Source organism: Aotus nancymaae, unplaced genomic scaffold (assembly GCF_030222135.1).
Source record: "Aotus nancymaae isolate 86718 unplaced genomic scaffold, 86718_ANA_hifiasm-v0.15.2.pri h1tg000010l, whole genome shotgun sequence".
Classification (NCBI taxonomy): Eukaryota; Metazoa; Chordata; class Mammalia; order Primates; family Aotidae; genus Aotus; species Aotus nancymaae.
This window is the reverse complement of record NW_026988421.1, coordinates 17,517,974-17,541,735: the sequence shown is the minus strand read 5'-3', so window position 1 is coordinate 17,541,735 and position 23,762 is coordinate 17,517,974. Positions and strand designations below refer to the sequence as shown.

The window sequence follows — 23,762 nt, the reverse complement described above, 5'->3', positions numbered from 1 at the left end:
CTGACCTGCCTTCCTCACCCCAGGGTTGTTGCTTGGTTTTGTCTTATTTTGTCTTTAGGATCTACATACAGGCTGGGCTAAAGTGGCGGCGGGGCTTGAGAACCACCAGACTAGAACTGTCTGTGTTTGATGATAAAGGCAGGCTTGGATGTTCCCCTCCCAGTATTCTCAGTGCTCTGCTCTGCTAGAATTAGAAACAGAGGCTGGGAGCAGAGGCTCACATCTCTAGTCCCAGTGCTCTGGGAGGCTGAGGCAGGAGGATTGCTTGAGGACAGGAGTCTGAGACCAACCGGGGCAACACAGCCAGACCTCTGTCTCTATGAAAATTTTTAATTAAAAAAAAATTAGCCTGTAGGTCAGGCGTGGTGGCTCATGCCTGTAATCCCAGCACTTTGGGAGGCCGAGGTGGGCAGATCACCTGAGGTTGGGAGTTTGAGACCAGCCTGACCAACATGGAGAAACCCTGTCTCTACTAAAAATACAAAAAATTAGCTAGGCATGGTGGCACATGCCTGTAATTCCAGCTACTCGGGAGGCTGAGGTAGGAGAATTTGCTTGAACCCAGGAGTTGAAGGTTGCAGCAAGCTGAGATCGTGCTATTGCACTACAGCCTGAGCAACAAGAGTGAAACTCTGTCTCAAAAAAAAAAAAAAAAAAGATTAGCCTGCAGTCCCAGCTACTTGGGAGGGCGAGGCAGGAGAATTGCTTGAGCCTGGGAGTTTGGGGCTACAGTGAGCTGTGATCATGCTGCTGCACTGCAGCCTGGGCAATAGAGCAAGATCCCATCTCTTAAAAAAAAAAAAAGAAACAGAATGAACCTACAAGCTCTGACTCAGAATTGTTACTCACTCACTCCTGGTCATGGGTTGAACAGTGTCCCCTGCCTCTCCTGAGAAAAAAAAAGTTAAAGTCCTCCTCTCCTGTACCTGTGAATGTGGTCTTATTTGGAAATAGGTTCCTCGCAGGTGATCAAGTTAAGATGAGGTCATTAGGGTGGGCCCTCATCTAAAATAATCGTATTCTTATAATAAGGACAAATTATGAATGTTAAGTTCTTTTTGAATTTGTCTAGCAGGTTTTCTGGTTTTTACCAGAAGTGTATCCCATAACCACCCCCAAAAAAGGGGGCACATTCTGACACAGAGACAGATACGCATACTGGGAAAATGCCATATGAAGCTAAAGGCAAAAATTGAGGTGATGCTTCTGCAAATGAAGAAACCCCAAAGATAGCCACCAAACCACCAGAATCTAAGAGGGAGGCATGGAACAGACTCTCCCTCACAGCCCTCAGAAGGAACCACCCTGCTGACACCTTGAACTTGAATTTTTAGACTCCAGAGTCGTGAGACTCTTAAGTTTCTGGTGTTTAAACCACTGGGTTTGTGTACTTTGTTACAGCAGCCCCAGGAAACTGATACACCTGGTGATTCAATTCAATGCACCTTCAAGGCCCAGGTAGATGAAGTTTAGGAGATGAGGCCTCACCCTTGACCACACACAGTCCACCTTAAAGTGAGGAAAGTGAGGACTGCAAACTGTGACGGCATTTGATCTGAGCTTTGTAGGAGGAGTGTTCTTTCTGACGGGTGAAGGGAAGCAAAGATATGGAAGTAAAGATATTACAAAGGAGGGGCTGCCTCTGCAGCAAGTCAGGGGGTCTGATGGAAGGCAAGGAGGGCGGCCTCTGCCTTGGAATCAGCAAGAGATCTTGTACCCCAAGGCCATGTGTGTGCATGTGTGCATGTGTGTTGTGTGTTTTGTGTGTGCATGCATAACACAGATTGCTTCAACTTGGGAATTTGTCTGACTGATCCAATTTCTCTTCTACAGACTCAGACTCACTGCTCCAAGCACTATTCTAAGTCACTTGAACCCGGAGTGTGTGTGTGTGTGTGTTGGGGGTTTGGAGTTGGGCCAAACTGAAAATAACAAAAATAATATCAACACTCATAGAAAGCATATTCTGAATGAAGCACTCTGTTAAATCACATTTGCTCCTACGAAGACCCAGTGGATCTTGGAGGCTATTCTTATCCCCATTATATAGATGAGAGAAAAAGAACAAAGCTCTAAAAGAGGAGTCAGAGGCCCATGGTTGGATCCCACGTGTTTTCTGCTACTCTGTATTGCTCACTAGCTTATGCCTGGGGATTCCTCCTGGGAAAGGGGATTTGGAGGGAGTTGGAGAGACGAAGACTGACTTAAAGCAAATGTACATCTTTGTTTGACTGATGCAGAGATATGGGGGCTAGAGGAAGCTGGGAGACTCCGTGCTGTGTGGGTGCATAGCTGCCTGCTGACTGTTTCCAGTCCCCCTTCTGAGGGCTCCCCGTAGCCTGGAGAAATCCACTCAAAGCAGTATGTGCTCTCCGATGGAAATCCAGCTTTGTTCTTCCACTCAAGTACTATAGGGAAAAGCAGAGAAGGGAAGGGAAAGACACATGAAAAGTTTCAGCATATGAGTAGCATTTGCAATGTAATCTATGTGTTCTGAGCCAAGTTACTGTACACACTCTGGGGAGAATTACAAATAAATGACGAAACGTTTTGAAACATGGCTTATACCTAATTAATCATGGAACTTAAGGAACAAAGAATGCATTTCTTCAAAGTTTTCAGCATTTTCTCTATTAAGCGGAGAGGGCGGGGGAGGGGAGGGGAGGGAAAATCCCCATGCCCTGTAATGGATACACTATGCACTTCCTTTGGGGGAAAGAATCTCTTAATCTTCTTTGGCCTCCTGCAACCTCTGAATCCTTACATCTTTAATACTTCATGTTGAGCATTTTCATATTAAAGGAACTGAAAGTTTCCAGATCATGAAATATTCCTTAGCTTTTTGTCTCTTGATCCCTTAGCGCAAACAATACCGGTTTTGGAGATTATGAGATCACCAGGCATTTATTAAGTATCCACGATATTGTGCCCTGGGATTCCCATGTCCTTTTTCTATGCCGCCGCCACCCAGAGACATCTGTGGGCATGTCCTGCTTTGAAGGCAAAGCCTTAAGGCCCAGCTTTTGTGCTATGTCCATGTTACTCCCCATGCCCTCCAACTCAGGAGCCTTGATTTCCTCATTTGTAAAATGAGGATAATAATAGATAGCTCATTGATTTATTTTGAAAGTTACATAAAATAATGCCACAAAAGAACTTAGCCTAGTGCCTAGAACATAACCACTCAATAATGGGGTGACTGAATTTTCCAGATTTGTTTTTCATTCTCTTCCTATCCATGGGTTTGACTGACTCCCATCTTGCATGGCCATCCAAGGCACTTCTTTAGAGCTCTGTCTCGCCAGTGACAGAGGTGGGAGTTAAAGATAACTTTGCACTTGGTAGCCAGGGTCTTCACTGCTCCTATGGGAAGCCACAGTTTCACTCTTTCCCCTGAAATTTCCCAGTCATTCCATGAGCTAGTTATGGACACAACTTAATAGGAACTGGAGATGTACATGTGTTTTCATTCCAAACAGTGTCACTTATACACAGCGTGGCTTTGGATTAGCTGATCAGGCTGCTTTAATGCAGATTCTCCACCCCCCCCAACCACCTTTGTTGAAAAGTAACCAAAAAATATACACTGTATTAAAGTGGTTGTGAGTAAAACCTGAAAACTGTACTCCTTCCTTCCCCAGCCCCATGTAAAGAATGAGAAGGAAGTCTGGGGTTCAGTGGTAGAACCCAAGGGCCAGTGGAGGTGGTGCCAGGGGCAAAATTGTAACCAGATTGTGCCCAAGGTCGGGCATTGGCTATGTTCTTTGCTCTGTAACCTCCCTTGGTTCCAGCTCATTTTTCATCTTAGCTCTCTAGCCTTTCTTCAGACTCTGTAAGCTCCCCCCATCTTCCCTATCTATTCCTTTTCTGCTTAACTGTCACACTACATTGCTTGCAAAAACCCAGACTGAGAAAAAAATAAGATCTACTCAGCACCTACTGTGAGCCAACCACTTTGCAGGTTGAGGAACTGAGACACAGAGAATTAAGGTAACGTGCTTAGGTCACCAAGCTAGTTAGAGGTGGTACTGTGATCTGAACCCCTATCTGGCTACATTTCCATTAAGGTATCTCAGCAAAGAGATACTCCTGAAAAGTAAACCTGCAGTCCATAACCACCCACATCTGCATTGAACTTGCCTCATAGCTGGGGCCTTTGGAGGGTTATAGTCACGACCCAGACACAACATTTTCTTCCCCCACGCCCGCCCTAAACTGGTGATTGGCTGTTGTAAGTTGCGTCAAAAGTGGTATGGCTTTCAGTGCTGAGAATCACCATGCGTCTGTGCCTATGAACCAGAAGAGGTAAGGGGGAAAGGGATCCAAACAGTCGAGCAACATGAGTTTGTGTCTTCTGTAACAACTGTGTATTGCTTGTGTGTGCTGCTGATTATTCCTGGTTCACATGCCCTCAGCTGATGCTTTTGGAAATTAAATGGGCATGCCTTGTATGGTGTGGAGAGAGAGCCTTGCTCATTTTATCTCCTTTCACCCACTGCCCTTATGCCTACTATTGCTCCAACAAGTGGCATCATCCTCACTTCCTGACATCCCAACATAGGCAGGCAGATGTTGCTGTCTGCTTTCAGAATTGCAAACCCACCCACTGGTGTGTCTTTGCAGGAGTGAGGTAGCTTGGCAAAGAGTGGGAAGCCACCGGAGTGAACATCATGAGGCCATTGACACCATGTTGTCTTTCCTAACCAAGGAGGAGGCTAGCCACTGTCTGGGCACCTAACTTGCAACAGCTCTCCCAGAGACAGACCCACATAAAACTATTTTATTCTTGACCTCACTCCAGCATTTCTACACAGCATCAGTCTGGACAGAACTTGCTTATCTTGCTTCTTTTCCACTGACTTTTTAAGAAGCCAGTTATTGAAGATCCAGGGTAATGAAAGCAGCTCGAACTTCATTACCCTCTTTCTAGCATTAGATACTGAAGGCCACAGTCAGCGATACTGTGTATAAAATATGAAGCAAAGCATTAAATGCAACTTGATGATACATGTTGTACCTTAATGAAAACAAAGGCTCGGGAACACTGTTTGTGAACATGTTACCCAATAAAGTGTTAGCAATGGAGCTCATAAAGCTGCCAGCCAGATTTAACCATTGCATGGAGCTCTGTTCAGTTGGGCTGGACAGAGAGCGTGAGGTCTGTTCACTTTATCATAGTCGCTGGAGGCTTTTATTTAAAACACATGGAAGAAAGACACTGGGTTTGGCACCAAAATGTCTTGTGGTAAAGAAAAAAAAAATAGAAATATCTAAAAGTACTTAAAAAAAATCTAGGGGGAAAAAAAACCAGATGTGAAGAAATGAAGATGGGCTGACATAGGGTGCCGTGTTAGCTGTTTAAAGTGATGGCGAAAGCAGAGAGCAACGGGCTTTCTCCACAGCAGCTGATAGACATGAGCAATTGAGCAGTTCATACCCTCTCTGTTGTCCCTGTCACAAGATTTGTAGGTCATTCTCAGCAACCACAGGGGCTAAAGGGCACAGGTCGCGACCTGCTGATTTACCAAAGTATGATCAACTCACACAAATTATAGGCGAAAGAGAGGCCTGACAACTTCAATATGATGCGCAATGAGCACAATTATTTGTGACATGTGAAACCAGTGTGAGGCCGTAATTCTGTCACTGCGTGACAAGGCATTATTAGCCGGGGCAGGCAGCGGCTTGAACCAGGAGCAGCTGGAGGAGAGGCAGGGAAAGAGAGAGGGCTCCATAGGGGAAGGCCTGTGACGGGCTTTCTTTCCCAGAGTGGCAAATAGCAACGGCCCCTTTGTGGAATGTGGAGCCGCTCAGGAGGATGAAGTTGCCCTATTGCTCTCTGGTCTAGTGGAGAATAAAGGAGGGTTTGGTGGGAAGGGCAGAGGGGAAAGCACACCCCATAGGCCTGTGGCTGTGCACAGCCAAGGTGTCTTCGTTGAAATTGGGTGTGGTGTTTTTCATGAGGCTAACTGGGGTTCTGTTTCCAGTGGGCCAGATGAGGTGGAGTCAGGGGAAGAAGGGGAAGGACAGATTCTCCTGCTGAGCAAATGCATCTGCTGCACCAGGCTTTCTTCCCGTCATGTCCTGCCTGGAACGTTCAGTCTGGCTGCTGGGTGCAGGAGGAGGCAGATCTTAGGTCCCCTGGCCTTTCCCCTGTTCTTGGAGATCTTGCTGCCTGTACCACAGTGGCTGGGCAGCTCAAGGAAAGTGCAGGTATATGCCTGCCTTCTGGTGACAGCCGCAGAGGTTTCTGCCTGGGGTATAGGACTGGCCCCAAGCAAGGCAGGGCTTCCTCAGGCTGAGCATGGAGGTCATGGAACAGGTGGGCTGCCAATAAAGCTTTCTGTGAAGGGGGATACTGGCCTGAGTTCTGCAGGGACTCCTGAGGAGGGTAGCAGCTACATTTGGGGCCTTCTTCTTGGCTCAGTGATTTTAACCCCTGTGTTGAGTAGTGGATGGCCCCATGACACGCATTCAAATGGTCAATCAACATTCCTTAGGCATCTACTGGGCATCAACCACTGCCCAAACCACAGAGGATCTGAATGTGAAATGCCTCTATCTGCCTATGAGAGCTGTCCGTCAATAAGGGAAGACAAGACAAAAACAAATAATTAGAATACACTATGTGAACAGGTGCATGAATAGGAGTCATGGGTATATAGGGAAGGTATGGCTGGCTTCCTCATATCATTCAGGTATCTATTCAAATACCCCATGCAGAAAGGGCCATTTTGACCACACCATCTAAAATAGGTCTTCTCCTTCTTAGCCTTTGTCTCCCTACCCTGCTTCACTTTCATTGAATTTCTGAAGTCCTGAACCAAGGGGATGTAAACCATGGATAATTAGCAGCACATACAAATAATATAGGGTTGCTACACAGCAACTGTTCTCAGCAGTAGTCAGTACTTGACATTGTATTACTTATTTTTGATTATTTATTATTCCTCTTCTTGCAATGTAAGCTCCAAGAAGGTGGGGACTTTGCCTTGCTCCCCTTAGAATCCCAATTGCCTCTACACTGGTGCCCACAAAGTATTTGCCCAATAAACGTGTTAAATACATGAATGGCAAACTTTGTTCTAGGTGTTCTTGCTTTTAAATACATTAACCTGTTAAATCTTCCCAGTAACCTGAGGTAAGTCAGTTATCTATTGTTGCATAACAAATCATCCCAGAGAGTAAGGCTTAAAATAACAATATTTATTATTTCTTACAATTCTATGGCTTGGCTGGGGTTCAGCTGGGCTAGTTTTCTTCTGCTAGTCTTGCTTAGGGTCTTTCATGCAGCTGCATTTAGAGTTTGGTCAAGCCTCAAGGTTCAAATGGTCATTCATCCTCAGGGCATCTAGTCATTCATTAGTCTAGGCTGGACTTCCTTAATGCTTGGGCTTCAAGGGAGAAGAAGCAGAAGCTTAAGGCCTGGGCTCAGAAGTCTGAGAATGTTACTTCCTCCCCATTCTGTTGGCCTGAACCAGTCCTGAGGCCAGCCCACATTTAAGGAGAGGGTAATAAGTAGATTCCTCCTCTTAAAGCAAGGAGTGGCATTCATGAACAGGGTTGGGGAATTGTTGGCAGCTGTATTTGGAGACTATCTACTATATACTTGATCTTAGTCAAAGGACCAAGAAGCAATAGGACTCTCTACTATATTATAATTAACCTTGCTTTACATGGAGAAACTGAGACTTAGAGGGGTAAACAAAAGTGTCTAAGAGCACAGAGGAAACCAGTGGCAGAACCAGGATGTCAATTTCAGAACAGTCTAGTTTCAAGTTCGATGTTCTTTGCTTACTGGTCGCTGTTCTTAATAGCTCTTCTTGAATCTCACATGGTAGACTGATAGCCCCCATGGCCACCCCTCTGCTTTTTTACTTTCTTAGCATAGTAGCCAGCATTTAAAGAAGGATAGAATGTTATAGACCCAGAATTTCTTCCAGCCTCCACAACTCATTAACTGTGTAAATTTCTGAACCATTCTGAGTATTTCTTCCTTTTCTGTGAAATGGGATATTAAAGGTATCTGTCACAAAAGATCTGGGGGAGGCTTTAGTGAGACAATATAAGTAAGGTACTCTGTACAATGCAGGCACCTGATTTTTAAGGTGCCACATCTGTCTCTAGCTGAACCCAAAATGAGTCTTCACAGACTAGTTTAATAATTGCATTTAAAGAATAAGAATTCTTGGGTCATTGAGCACACACCCACATTTAATTTTAATCCAAAGATATGCTCTGAAATCAGAAAGAATGCTTCTAAGGAACTGGCTTGGTCTAGGATGTGGTCATCATACCCATTACTGTGAGTCTCTGAAGAGTTGTCCTGACTTCCTGTCCCTATAGAGGATGTTTCACCAGGAAAGGGGATGAACAGAATTATATATAGCTCTGAAGGTAAGATTTAAGATAGGTATAAATCTAACTTGCTATCAGAAAGCTAAGGGGATGAAATGAACAAATATCCCCTGAGGACAACTTGTGCTTCATCCTGGATACCCGGGATTAGTCAAGACCCTTTTGGTTATTAGAGATGACATGCCAGCACTGATTCCAGCCAGCTTAAGCCAAAGAGGGAATTAATGGTCGGGCATGGTCAGACTCAGGGGCTTATAGAGCATTGTCAGAAACCACTCATCACCCTCACTCAGTTCTGCTTCTCTGGTGCCCTCTGTTGTAGCCAGGCTTCTTCCTGGGCAGCCTTTGATTCACCTCTAGTTCTTTATGACCCAAAGAGTAGGCTCCTTCTCCTCCTGTTTCATATATTTACACCAAATTATCATTGGCTGTGGTTGAGTCACGTGTGCTTTTTGGCCAATCACAGAGTCCTAGAAAGTGGAATCTGTTTGACTAGCCTATGTCAGGACTCACAAAGTAGAATCTAATTGGCCAGTTTATGTCAGGGCTCACAAAGTGGAAGCTGATTGACTTGTCTGTCAGGGCCCCCTCTGTGGCCTAGGGGCAGGACTTCTGTGATTAGTCCCCCTATGGCTGGAGGGACAGCTCTGCAGAGGAAGTGGGAGTACAATTAGTAAGTTCTCCTGAAGACAATTCCAATGTAGTGAAGCTCTGGATTTACCAGCATCATTAGAAAAAGACATTTCTAAGTGTGAACACAATCCATGTGGCTGCTCCTCTGTGGTTTGGGTGAAGGGCATTTTCCTATTGATAATCCCTTTGTGCCCCACTTGCTATGTTTATTTGTGGATATTTATTTCCCTACCAGTATAAGGAAGTACTAAAAATAAGCATATAACCATCAACCAAAGTTTCCAGCTTCTAATTTAACAGCCAAATGTCACAACATTTATTTTGCATCCCCTGGATTAACCAGCTCACTTAGTAAGCCAACATTTGTAAAAAAGATTGTATTTCTTTTATTTGTTCCCAAATGTTTCCATTGTATACGAAAATGAGACAGTGTTCCTTTTGGGGAGAAGTTTCTACTTTGGGTTTAAACCAAACAAAATAATATTTAAGGAAACATTACATAAATTATTTATCATGTTGGTCAACGTTTTGGGGAATATAGTTTAGATAAACACATTTTTAAGGTCAGCCACTCTAAAGACTTGGTTTTATAAAAACAACCTCTGAGGAGCTTTAATAAATCTTTTAAAACGAAAAAAAGTCAAGCATTTGTTTTCATTACTGAATCATTTCTATTGCTGAATAATGGCCATTCAAGAGGTAAGCTTCACCAGGAGGTCCAAATAGCCACACTGAGAAATGCACATATTATGAAAAATATGGGTGATGGCAGGCACTGTTCGCTATGCTTGGATTTCTGTTAAAGCAACTCAGTCCTTTGGTTGCATTTTAAATCAGATCAATGGACAGAGCTAGCAAATTTGGGTCATAAAACTGTCAAATGAAGATGAATTCATTCCTAGTCAATAGGAGACTTCAGAGTAGAATTAGAATATATGTAAGTAAGAAATAATGTATTTCTATTCCCTCAAAACAAACAGGATTACCAGATTCAGTGAGTGTGTTTAATTCACCTCCGGCTCCTTCATCTCTTCAAATTACAGCCAAAGGCATCTTTTGAACTCATTTCAATAGAAGTGGTATTCCTAATGGTATTCCTCAGTCAAAGAGGGGCATGGGGAGGAGAGGAAAGGAAGTTTGGATTTGAAGAAATGGAAATGGAAGGAGAGAGCCAAAGAGACCAGTGAGAAAGGGAGAGCACCAGGAGGAGAGGAGAGGCAGAAACAGGACATGGAGAAAACCCACCTTTGCAGGGACTGGGGAGAGACCAGTTTTGAGGCACTGCTCACTCTGGCTCTGTTTTCATTTTTGGAGTGGTTAGTAATCTGCCTGAAACTTGATGGGCACCTGACCAATTACTATCTATGCAAAGAGGCAATATCCCTGGTTCTGGTTCCAGCTCCCCAGAGTTTTAAAAGGAGAGCTGGGACTGGGAATGAGCCCAGCGATTCTGAGTGTTGTCTCTTCCAAGGGTGGAACCTGCAGCAGAATTTCATGGTTTCAAAAAAGATTCTTTCTGTTTATAAGTGGGAAAGGAATGTCACTAAGGAGTTGAAAAAGTTGAGGTTGCATTACCATAAAGTGCCTTAGGGCTTGAAAGTTTGGGAGAAGACAGCCTGACTAACCACATCTGGTGCTTGAGGTTTTATTGAAGTGGTAATAAAAATAATCTCTGCAAAATATTTTGAAAATATTTGATAAACACAGACTGATGCTGCTGCCTACATACATGAACAATTTTTTTAAACGTTTGAATTCAGATTAGCAACCTGTTAGCAACCAGCCAGTACTTGGGTTATAGACAAAATGGAATGATTAGAAATGCAGGCTTCAGAATAATGTGATACTGAGTCCAAATCCTGGCTCTGTCACTTATTAGTGGTATAACCATGGGCATTCTACTTCATTTCTTTGTTCCTCAGTGTTGTTGTCCATAAAATGGAAATAAGTGCTCTTTCACAGAGTATCCATGAGAAATGAACAAGGCAAATTGTATGGAAATTATAACAGAAAATTATACAAATTATAATAAAGTGCAAAAATTGCACCAATATTTCCGTTTTCTCCATCTACTTACTTTCCCTTGATGTTGCAGATATCTCATTAAGAGGTAGAGTCTATGTCCTCCTTCCTCAAATCTTGGTTAGTCATAGGGCATTAGCAAATGTGAAGCACGCAGAGACTTGAAAATTGCTTGTCCCTTTGAGCTTTCTCTCTCTTGCTTGGAACACTGAGTTGTATGCAGATGAGCCTGAACTAGCCTACTGGAGGATGATAGCAAGTCGCCTGTTGATAGCCTGTCACCTGCCAGTCATGTAGAGAGGCCATTCCAGATCATCCAGCCACTAGCCTACCTATCAACTGACTACTGTGGCATGAGAATGACCAGCAACAGAGATTGGCTAAACCAGCTTAGCACAGAAGACTGCCCAGCCAGCACATAGCATTGAGAGCTAAATAAAAAAATAATTGTTTTAAGCCACTAATTTTTGGGGTGATTTTCTATACAGCAAAAGTAAATTGATCAAGTGGCATCTACCCTATTATCCCCCTTGTTGATTGGATCGACCAGTCATTTACATAGGATTTTTAACTCATTTTTGTTCAAAGTGATTTTTTTTTTTTTCCTGTAGAGACAGCCTAGGGGTTGGCAAGCCTTCTGGTAGCTGTTTTGTACAGTCATGTGGTTTAAAATAAATTGCAAAAGACAAGAAGATTTAAGACATCAGTAAAATTTTTTCTGAAACTATTTTAAAGTCTTTCCTTCCATCATATTTAAAAAGTTTGGCATCAACAATCTCAAAGCTGGAATGATGTGCAAAGTGAATACCGTATGCTAAAGCTTACTGAGGTTCGATCCTAAGATCACTTGAAATAGAAAGTAATTCTGAAACAGTTCTGGAGCCCTTAACCCAGGGAACCAACTGGAACTAAAGGAAATAAAATGGAACTAAAAGGGATGAAACTGAGTAGGAGGAAGGCCAGTGCCGGGGAGCTCATCTGCATTCTCTGGTGGGAGAAGCGAGCTTTGCCAACTTCCCATTTGTAAAGGAGATAAAAGAGTATATGAACTAATGCAAAAGGAAGACTTTTCCAGATAATTTAGGCCAACAGGACACCCCCACCTGAATTCACCAGGAAATTGCAGCCAAAGTGTGTGTCACGGCTTCTGTTATCTGGATAGCTGTCTTGTTCTTCCACTCTCCTTCAAATATGTCTGTCCATTTGCATTCCAGCTTCCTTTTATTGTCTACATTGTTTTAATCCAGGTTGTTGTTCTATGAGGTTTTGGTGGTAGGATGCTTGGGTAAGTTCTGGAAGCAAACTTTTGGTCTGAAGAGTACAAAGCACTTATTTATTTATTATGTACTTATTATTCAATTGTTAAGTGCTAGAGACTTTGCTAGGCTTTAGGGATGCAACAGTAACCAAAAAAGACAAAATAGCTAGTCTTGCAGCTTAAGTCTGATGGGGAGAAGGGTTTATAACCAGGTAGCTCTAATAATGTGAGAAGTGGCCGGGCATGGTGGCTCACACCTGTAATCCCAGCACTTTGGTAGGCCGAGGTGGGCAGACCACAATGTCAAGAGATCAAGACCATCCTGGTCAACATGGTGAAACCCCATCTCTACAAAAAATACAAAAAAAAAATTAGCTGGGCATGGTGGTGCGCGCCTTTAGTCACAGCTACTTGGGAGGCTGAGGCAAGAAAATTGCTTGAAACCGGAAAACGGAAGTTGCAGTGAGCCGGGATCTCATGACTGAACTCCAACCTGGCAATAGAGCAAGACTCTGTCTCAAAAAAAAAAAAAAGAAAAAAAAAAAGTGAGAAGTGCCGTGATTGGGGAAGTACAAGGAATTGTTGGAGAATGTATAATGAGCACCTAACAACAACTTGGTTTAAGTGGCCAAGAAGCACATCACAATGGAAGTGGTACCTAAGATGAAAGACAAAGAACAAGTAGCAGGTAATCTGAAGAGGTAAGGGAGGAGTATTATGAAGCCTAGCCTGAGAGGGTGTTGGGGAACTGCAATATTAATATGGCCAAATGCTTGAATGAGCATCAGGTTGTCAGTGGAAACACAGTATCACTGAATGGAAACACCAAAACCATGGCCAAAGCATGGACATAACCTGCCTTGTTAATTCCATCCCATAATCATGGTTAATTTCAGGTAGTGGGCTAGTTGGTGCTTTTAACAGTTGTGTCTATGTGGCCAGAGAAGATGCAGTGGGAAATGTTAGTAGATTGTTAGTTTTCTGAATGACGATCATCGAGTCAAGATAAGTATACATCCCTGAAGGTTAAGGCAGACCCTGTAGCACCCTCCTCCTACTTCTCCCCAGTTAAGATTCAAAAGTAGAGTGAGGCCCAGAATTCAAAGAAATATGACTGTCATAAAATGGGCCTCCAAGAGATTTAAATTTTAGAATTCCTTGTGAAAAATATAGGCTACTGACCAGAAGCACAGGTTCTGGGTGTGAAGTACAAGTGAAAAGACGCCTGCATTAGTTACCTAGTCCTGTATAGCAAATCATCTAAAAACTCAGTAGCTTAAAACAGCAAACATATATTATCTCACAATTTCTGTGGGTCAGGAGTCTGGATGCAGCTTAGCTGCACCTCTGGGATTATAGCCTCCTATGAAGTTGAAGTCAAAGTGTCAGCCAGGGCTGCATTCTAATCTGAAGGGCTGACTGGGGAGGATCTGCTTCTGAGCTCACTCGTGGAGTTGTCGACTGGATTCAGTTTCTCATGGCCATTGGATCAAGTGCCTCATTTTCTTGCTGGGTATCAGACAGAAGCCTCTTTCAGTTTTAGCCATGTGGATCTCTCCATAGGGCACCTGATAACCTGGCAGCTGGCTTTTCTTAGGGCTAGCTTTGCAGTGACATAGAGCACCCAAGACGGAAGCCATGGTCCTTTTATAACTGCATTTTGAGAGTGACATCTCATCACTTCTGCTCTATTCCATTTGTTAGGGACAAGTCAGTAAATTCAGTCCACACTCAAGAAGAGAGATTTACACAAAGGCATGAATACTAGGAGGCTGGAATTATTGGAGGCCATCTTACAGGTTGCCTATGACATTCTCCAAACAAAGCAGTGATTGTGTATATTCTTCCTTTTGAATATGCCATCGTGTTTTATCCTAAATGTGTCTCGGGATTGGAGGGAATCCGAAAGGTCATCTAGTTCAATCCACATTTAATGGCATGTCTCATACTCTCTGTGCCAACTCAGCTTGAAGGCCTTCACACAGTTCTCCCTGGTTAGGAACGTCTTCCTTGTTGCAAGCTGAAATGTGGCCAAAGGGCCCTGTGCTTTGCTTGATGAAAAATTTCCATATCCCTCCCGTTTCTCCCAAAGACAATGAGGTATTTAACTAGAAACACATTTTGTTTCTTTGTTCAGATGTCTACTTTCCCTTTTTACTTCTTCTTCTGCTAATTTTAGAAGATTGACTTTCTGTCCTATCCTGATATAGTCTCTTATTAGTTCTAATGGTTTGTGGATTCTTTTGGATTTTTTAATGTGGGCAATTATAAAATCATAACATCTGCAAATTACGGTTTGTCTCTTCTATTCCATTGCACGGACCTCACTTCTTTCTCCTGTCTTTGGCATAAGCCAGGACCTCCAGAGCTGTGTTGAGTAGAAGTGGGCATCTTTGTCTACTTTGTAACTTTTCTCTAACTTCTTACCATCTTGGTAACAGACTCTTTGCTCATGAAAACCCAACTATCACTTCTTTTAGGATTGCAAATGGAAGGAATAAAGAAATTGTTTAGCCCACTCAGGCTGCTCTAACAAAATACCACAAACTGGGTAGATTTTAAACAACAGAAATTTATTTGTCAGAGTTCTAGAGGCTAGAAAATCCAGGAGCAAGGAGACAGCAGAGTCAGTATCTGGTGAGAGCCTATGTTCTGGGTCATAGATGACACCTAGCTGTGTCCTCACATGGTGGAAGAGGCAAAGGGCCTCTCTCCGGTCTCTTTTATAAGGGTGCTAATCCCATTCCTGAGGGCTCCATCCTCATGACCTAATCACTTCCCCAAGACGTTGCCTCCTGACACGATCACATTTTGGGTATTTCAATATATAAATTTGAGGGAGATGGGGAACATACATATTCAGTCCATTGTAAAGACTTGAAACTGGCTGGGCATGGTGACTCACACCTATAATCCCAGCACTTTGGGAGGCTGAGGTGGGCAGATCATGAGGTCAAGAGATTGAGACCATCCTGGCCAACATGGTGAAACCCTGTCTCTACTAAAAATACAAAATTATCTGGGTGTGGTGCTGGACACTTGTAGTCCCAGCTACTCGGGAGGCTGAGTCAGGAGAATTGCTTGAACCCAGGAGGCAGAGGTTGCAGTGAGGCAAGATTGCACCACTGCACTCCAGCCTGGCTACAGAGTGAGACTCCTTTTCACACACACACACACAAAGGCTTGAAATTTAGTTATGTTTTGTTTTGTTTGGACACCCATGGGATACAGAACATTATCTTCATTCAATTTAAGCTTGAGCTCCTTTTCTATGCCATGTGTTGTCCAGGTGCCAGGGTGGGGGCTCTTGAAAAAGAGTTCATAGTTTTCCCAGGAGAGGTGATGACACATCATCATCACATCATCATCATCATAATCATCATCATCATCATCATTGCGGGATGCATGGGCAAGACCTGGGGAGTAGGAAGGTGGGAGGAGCTGTGTCTTCAAGGAGAGTTGGAGAAAGTTTCCTAAGAAGGTGCCCCTGGAGGTGGCTCCTGCAGCAGCAGGAGGAAGCCTTGATTCTCTTCCAGGTTCCAGGTGTTCTTTGGCTGATCAGCTCTTTCTTCCTTACCCACTTGGAATTGCTACTGCATCCAGTATGACTTAGGGTCTATGAAGGCCTGCAAAAAAACAGAAACCAATCCAGGTCTCCTTTCTCTCTCTCTGTCTCTCTCTTTCTTTCTTTCTCTTTCTCTCTCTCTTTCTTTCCCTTCCTCCCTTCCTTCCTTCCTTTCTTTTCCTTCTTTGTTTTTCTTTCCTTCTCTTTCTCTCTCTCTCTTTCTTTCCCTCCCTCCCTCCCTCCCTCCCTCCCTCCCTTCCTTCCTTCCGTGTGTGAAGTAGGAATAATAATACCTGCAAAACTTTTACAGGATAAAATGAGGTAATACCTGGGAAGTACTAGACACATATGAAACCTCATTAAATGATGGGCATCGATTGGAGAAAGTTCTCCTTTTCATTTATATTTAATATATCCATGGGCTATTGTCACACATGATCTTCCAGTTGAACCTTCTGGAAAAGTTAAGTCTCAAGCAAAGCTGATTTGACTTTTTTCACACAGCCAGTAAAAAGCTTAGCACAAAGGTATGTGGGGGAGAGGAGGAAGAAAGAGATCCATGAGCTGTGGTGCTGGTGAGTCTCATCACAAGATGGGAGCCCAGTTGTCCTCTAATTTCTTTATATTGCCTCAGAGCAAATGGCAGCAACTGATGTTTACTGAACACTTTCTTGGTGCCAGATGCTGTCCTAAGCATTTTATGTGTGTTACTCATTTGTCAAACAACCCTGTGGGGTAGGTGCTATTATCAGCTCCATTGTGAAGTTGAGGATGAAGGAAGGGAGGGGGGTTGAATCCAGGTGATGTAATTCCAAAAAGGTAGGTGCCCCAGGTACTGCACCAGATCACTCTTGTGTGGGCCACAATGCCTGTGGCTGGTTTCATGGGCTTTTGATGGGCGTGCCACGATCATGTTTCCCCAGTGGGATACTGGCATGCCACACCTGCAGACTATGAACTGTGTGTAGTTCCCATGTTCCTCTGCAGCTGCACTTACGTGACCTATCTAGGTAGAGCTGACTCAGCTTGATCTTTCCTCCATCTACTGAAGAGCACAGGAAATTTCTCCCTTCCGACTGTGGTTCTTCCTGAAACCATCCTGTAATATCCAGAAAAAGAAATTCATTTTTCATTATGGGGAAGACAGTCATCCATTCTCACCTTCCTCCCATGGGGTCCTTGTAAATGTCATCCACCTGCTCACTGGACAGGGCAGAAATGGCTCCTGCCCTCCATCTCTGCTGGAGTTTTTCCAGCCCTCTTCTCCATTGGGCCGTGCTGAGTATCTGGACCCTACCTGAAGTGCAGAGTAGAGCAGTCCCCTGAGATTTTCATCTGGTCTTCCCCAGAGGTGCTGCTCCTCCCTTTGCTCCAGCTCCAATCACACCTGTCAAGCCTGCCTGACCCATGTCCTCTCAGTCCCCAGGTACTCCCCTTGTCCTCAGTCTCTGGGCTCTGAGTCCCTGGCTGAGCCTGGTCCCCCAACCCACTTAGATTGGAAACACTTAGATTGCCATCAGATTGGAAACAGCAATCTGATGGAGATCTCCACTTAGGCAATGGGTGAGCAGGCCCAGAGGGCTGAAACTTGCAGCTGCTCATGGCATTCCCTACTCTTTACAGTGCAAAATTAACATTTGCTTTTTAAACCAGGAGAACTTTCTTCCCAGGTTTACTTTTGAATGAAATGTAGTTAGGGCTTAATTATTTGCCCATTTCCCATCACTAATCCTGCTTTACAACTGCTACAACAACCAGAAAGGTGGGCTGGAGTTGGGAGCAAGATGAGATTGTACAATTTGGAAAGAGTTCCAGTATGTTTAGAAACCACTGACAGAGAACAACTGTTTCTACCCAGGAAATTCCTATCTCTGCCAGGAAAGTAGAACAGTGGATATATGGAAAGGAAAGTGAGATAAAGCAAGGAGGGCCGCAATTACATTCAAATGCACGTTGGAAGAAGCCCCACTGAAAACTTTGGCATCCGGCAGATTTCGAACTCAAGGATTAAAATCTCTCAGTTAAGAGAGCAATTTCTGGTTTTCCAAAAAGTACCTCTAGGTAATAATTTTCAGGGAAATGTAGCTCATAACACTGAACGTCATATTAACATCGCGGGCTGCTTGCCCAAACTTGTTTTATTTTCATTTGCATTATTGGTTTGAAAACTCCCTGATCCATATCATGTTGGCACATGTTCTCGCAGAAACTGAAACGCTGAGCCAGCATTTTACTCTCACTGTTTTACTTGACTTGGGAGAGGCCCAAGGAAATCTAGTTTGCTACAGGGAAGAGTGATAAAACTCTCAGCCCTACTCCTCAACAGATCGTGCCCCCAGGGGGATACGTGGTGGGCTGGATACTTTTCAGCTGAAACCCAAAAGCAATGTTTGTGCAAAAGTCTCCATGATATATCTATATCTATATATGCTTTTGCAAGAGAATTGTGGGGAGGGGTCAGTTATAATCACGTACCAATTTGGATAATTGCTAATGGGGTCCTTCTACTACTGATAGAGATATCTGTTGGTATAATATTTCTCAACCACATTTAAAGTTGTGATTTATTTTCATTCTCACTAGCTGGGAAACCAGGTGAGCAATCTTGCATGCCTATTTCATGTGGGTGGAAACTAAGGGACTTGCCCTTAAGCGGCAAAACTAGATGGGGAAGGAGAAGACAGGGTTCTGAACTCTCTGACCTTCACTTCTATATTCAATTCTACTTCCTTCTTACTCTGAATATCCTATACCAGGAAAGAAAAAGCCATCTGTGTGATCTCCCAAGGAAAGATCCCAATCAGTATCAGCCGTTCTAGTCTCCTGCCCTCCAACAAGGCTGGAACATACAAGAAAAACCTCTCTCTCCAACTTCACTCCAGCCCAGAAGGGTGCCTCAGAGCCTCCTGAGAGGCAGCCACCATGTGCTGTTTACAGCAGAATATAGCCAAGGTGTCCACAGACGCCTGGAGTCCTCTAGTCAAACCCAGCCTCTAGCTCATTCCTCACTGCAGACCTTTGGTTTCTGGTTACATGCAGCACCTTGAGTTTTTTATGGGGAATTATCTTCTTCCTCCATCCACCATTATGTGAAATTTTGGCAAGGGTGTAAGGTCTGGTACCCACTTTCCATATGGAACCTGAGGGGATTGGGCTCCTGCCTCTGGCTAATCTTTCATACAATAAAGGCCAGGCAGAAGGGTAATCAGTTTCTCTCTCCTGGCATCTTGAATCCAGGCTGCATCAGTCTGTGTTATCTACTGTGTTTTCCACTTCCTGCTTCCGGCTTCCTACTTCCTAATCCTCTGCCTGGCTTCATGGAAGAGGGAGGTGGTGTTAGAACCTGGAGGATATGGAAGGCTTTCTGGATGGTTGGAATGGCTTGAATAGAGGTATGGAGTTGGAAAAGCAGTAAGTGTAGTTTGGAGTACCATATATGTATTGGAAAGGGGTAGGAGATAAAGTGGATGCCATGAGATTGGCATCTGTGTTTGAAAGGTCTCAAATGGAAAGTCAAAGTTTTGGAAAGAACAAAACGAGGAGGATGAGCAACTGCATAGTCAGCCCTGTAGGGATGACTGGATCCTGCCCTACTCCTCTCGCCTCCTGAGACCCTTCCCAGCACACTTTCCTCCTTGGAGAGCTCTGAGAACCAGGTTGAGGCTCCATAGATGACCACTGCATTTCTGGTTAAAGGAATAGACTAGACCTTCCCATTCCCACAATGGGAGGCCAGGAAAAGCTTTGTAATTACTGTTGAATATGGTCACCCTGTGAGCTGTTTACATAAGTACAATCTATTCTCTTTCCACCCTCAAAAGCTGATGACCAACTAATTCTACCCTGCAGATATTGCTCATAATTGTGACCCCTCCCTAAGGCATGAACTCAATCAGCCCTCATCCTATCGTTCTTGGAGCGATGTCCTAGGCATCTAATTGACTCTCTGGTGTCAGCTGTACTGCACCTCCCATAAGGTATTCAAGATCCATCCACTGCAATCCACCACAGAGATTGCTTTAGACCTCAGTCCCATGCCATGCAATATCCTTCATGTCTGACCACTGCGTTTGGGATAAATCTGGTCTCCCACATTTGGCATGGAAAACCTGTTGTGATTTCACGACCTGAGTTTACTCCTGTTTTTCCATTCCTTCCTCTATACAATCTCTCCCTGCCTCCTATGCTCTTTGCCATTGCAGTTTCCATGATTTCACACATGCTGTTTATTCTCCCTGTAATGCCCCTTTTCAGGCTTAGGTCCCACCTAAGATCGCATTCTTGTTTTTCCAGACTCTGCTTAAATGTCATGGTGTTCACAATGCCTGGTATATAATAATTGCTCATTGTTGAATTGGACCTCTGCAAAACCTTTCTGACCCCGCCTTGTCCCCAGTAACTCCTTTCTTCGGGTTCCTGGAGTTCTTTGCATGTATATGCCTCTACTATAGCGTGTGTCATATTGTGTTATAACCTCTGATTTCCTTATTACACAGTAGGTTACCTGAAAGTATAGATGTAGTGTGTGTGTGCATGTGTGCACGTGCATGCATGTGTGCATACATCCCCCCTGCCTTTGCATCCCTTCCTTCGTCCTAATAGCATTTTCTTTTAGGAATTCTCACTTCTTCTAAAGAACCTTCTGCAGGCATTTTATCTTACTGCCCAGTACAGCCAAGCAATGGTGGACCTAAGTTTGGCTAGCTGGGCCCTCGCCCCTGAATCCTGACTGAATGGCAAGATGAATGAATGGTTGGTGCTCCTTCTTTATAGTAGCAATGCCCGCATGAGAAGATCAAGGGGTTCCTGCCACAGAGACCTTATATCTGGTTCTTGTGTATCCCCAGCTGGGTTCTGTGGCCTTTGTTTCCCTCCCTGTGTACCTCACATCCTTCCAGTAGATTCTCTTTTTTGTTGCTAAGTTCATCAGTGTTAGTTTCTGTTGCTTGCAACCAAAGTAACTCCTACTAATGTGGTGGGATGAAGAAGTTAGCGTATCTTCTCTGAGATTCTACATCTCTGTGATTGCTAATAATGCAAGGAAAGGAAAGTCCTTTCTTTCTTGAATAAGAAACAGAAATTCATTTTAACTTGCTCAAGGAAATGGGGGTGGGGTGAGGGGATGTAAAGATACAGGGTCTTCATGGGAATCTAGAAAAAGTTGAACTATTAGGTTTAAAGTAGGAAAGGAATGAAGGGCCTCCTCTCTCTTTCTCTCCACCCACCCCCCATTCTTTTCTGTGCTATTATGGATGTTCTGTTCTATCATCTCTCTATCTCTCTATTGGAGATTCTGCTTGCATGCAAGCTCTTATAGACATGCTGTCAGTGCCCTGCAGAAATGCCCTCAGCACTCATCACTTCTGGACACAACAGTTCATGGCTTAACTGCCAGTACTGTGACTCTTTGCTGAGGGCTTTCTTACAGGGCAGGCCAGTAGTGCTAGGGAATGAACATCTCTTCAAGCCGTTCTTGACCAACAACTTACAACAGTTAGAGGATAAATACCCCAACTCCCTCACCCCTTGGCCAAGATAACTCTGAAGCACATGTTCTGCTTTGAGTCTGAGTTCCCCAGCAAGGCTGTCCATTGTGAAAATGTGTTTCATTGGCCTGTACCCTGTCCTGTCTCACTTTCCCATTCCCTAATCAGTATTTTCTGGGACAACCTCCCAGATAGATTCAAGGTTCTACTTCTCGGGGAATACACTAAAATAGCCCATGACAGCCCTAGCCTGGTATTGACATAACCATGCAACTCCAGCACTCATAGCTCACTAGCAGTTTCATTCTGTCTCACTTTGTTCAAATACCCAACAGAAAGATTGGCTAAGCACATCTCTTTAAGTCATGCTGTGTTTCAAAGGGGCCATGGATGATTACCCCAGGTCAAATGATCACCCCAGTCCATCCCTAACCAAGAGGAGAGGGTCATAAGGACAGCTGATCGGTCCACAGGGGTATGGGTAGGAAGGTACCTTGGGACTCAACTGGGGCCATTCACCTTTCAGGGAACAATCACACAGGTGGCTGCAGAACCATGCAACTCAAAAGGAAACTCAAAAGGAAAGAGTGTTTACTGGATATCAAATTATTATTTTCAAACAATACATTGACAGGTTAAGTACAGAAGAAATAAGAAACACATGAATTAAATTGTCATTGAAATACACACTCAGTTTTGAAAACTAACAGGATATGTGCTCGGTAAGGGATTTTTTCTCCTTTTTATTGCCAAGCCACCAGCTTATTTGGATAATAACTCAGGAATTTGTCACAGCTCCAGAGCTTTTACTCCTACACCCTCCATCTCTTTGCTTTAGCTTTCCCTCACACAGAGTTAATTAATAAAAGCAACATTTATCAAGGATATCAAGTCATTCTGTGTGTGTGTCATAGGGTGTTGCGTGTGGTTGTGACAATCTGCAAGATGGATCCATTTCAGGGAGCTTTGAATGACTCTAACACTCACTGCACACCTACCATGTGTTGGGAACACTGTGATGAGCATTTAATATGATCATTTCGGCCCTGGGAGGCCCCTACCAGGTGGGCACTATCATTGTTCTGCATTTACAGATTAGAAATTGAGATTTAAAGTTAAGTATATTTCTCAGGTATAGACAGCTAGTAAGTGGCAGAACTTACATTTGAACTCTGTCTTTCTGTCTTCAGAAACCACTGAGTGAGGGTAGGGCATAGTGGCTCATGCCTGTAATTCCAGCACTTAGGGAAACTGAGGTGGGAGGATTGCTTGAGACCAGGAGTTGAAGAACAACCTGGCCAACATAGTGAAACCTCATCTCTCTCTAAAAATAGAAAACCACTGGGTGATCCTACCCTCTCTGTGAGTAGGGATCCATGCAACCTCCCCATTGGAAGGGGGTTCTAGTACTACCCCTTCATTTTACAAAGGGGAAAACTGAGGCCCAGAGAGGCAAAAGGTCAAGCTAGATTATTTTACTTGGAAGCCTGGTTTAGACAGACAAGTTATTAGGAGGATTCACGTGGTTGCTTCTCCAGGTGTTAAATGTTTGACAGATGCAAAGGAGGAGCCACCACTTACAGCTGTAACATCCAGCACTCAGGCCTAGCCCTGCACTTTCAGATGGAATTGCTTTTGTAGGAGATGCGATCATAAGGACAAGATTTGTTTAGCATCACACTGGTGAGAATATTGGGGTATTCCAGATGTGGTTCTCTACCTAAGGGCCACTGGATGGCCCACTAGCCCCCAAATGTCTCTCCCAACTCCTGGCTTGTGCTCCAATATGTCCAACAATAGTCCCTCCTTTGTGGTACTTCATGGTATTATGTGGTATCTCTAGGTAGCCCAAGACCTAGTGAAAATGTGTTGCAAAGGAAGGAGAAGAGTGTAAACTCTTCAAGTGATCAACTTGGTGGATTTACTAGCCTAAGAGCTCACAGTCCAGTGGGGGAGAGATGTACTTTTTTTCCTGGCTAAGAAGGTAGGATGAGAAGACCACTGACTTGACTGTATCACCTGGCCAGAACCAGAGCCACACAGAGACATATCATCATCAAGGCTCTGCTGGTTGAAAGGAAGAGAACCCGTTCAAACTAACTTAAGCCAAAAATGGAGGACTTTTCAAAGGACTCAGGGGTTTCTTACGCAATCCAAGGGAAGGAAGTGCTGCTGAGACCCCAGAACCAGAAAGACATCATGTACTAGGTTGGCCCCTCTCTCCACCTTTCCCTGGCCCAGGCTTGCATGTCTCTTATACTTGCTTCTCTCTGGGGTTCTGCAGACAAATTCGGCAGAAGTTGGCCACTCCATTGCATCCAGGATGATTCTAGTTTGAGAGTCTAATCATAGTCACTATATCCTAATTCCAAATTCCTGGGAGAGAAAATATAATTGGTTCAGCTTGAGTTTCTGTAAACCCTTGGTCCAATTCACTGCA

At 43.9% G+C, this 23,762-nt stretch overlaps 1 non-coding gene across 1 annotated transcript; it reads left to right on the top strand.

Annotated features, from left to right (window-relative positions):
- The first annotated feature begins 1,042 nt into the window (after positions 1–1,042).
- Positions 1,043–1,106, top strand: LOC135274073 (U7 small nuclear RNA). Its single transcript, XR_010341884.1, has one exon. It is a non-coding gene; the product is annotated as a U7 small nuclear RNA (small nuclear RNA).
- The last annotated feature ends 22,656 nt before the right edge of the window (positions 1,107–23,762 follow it).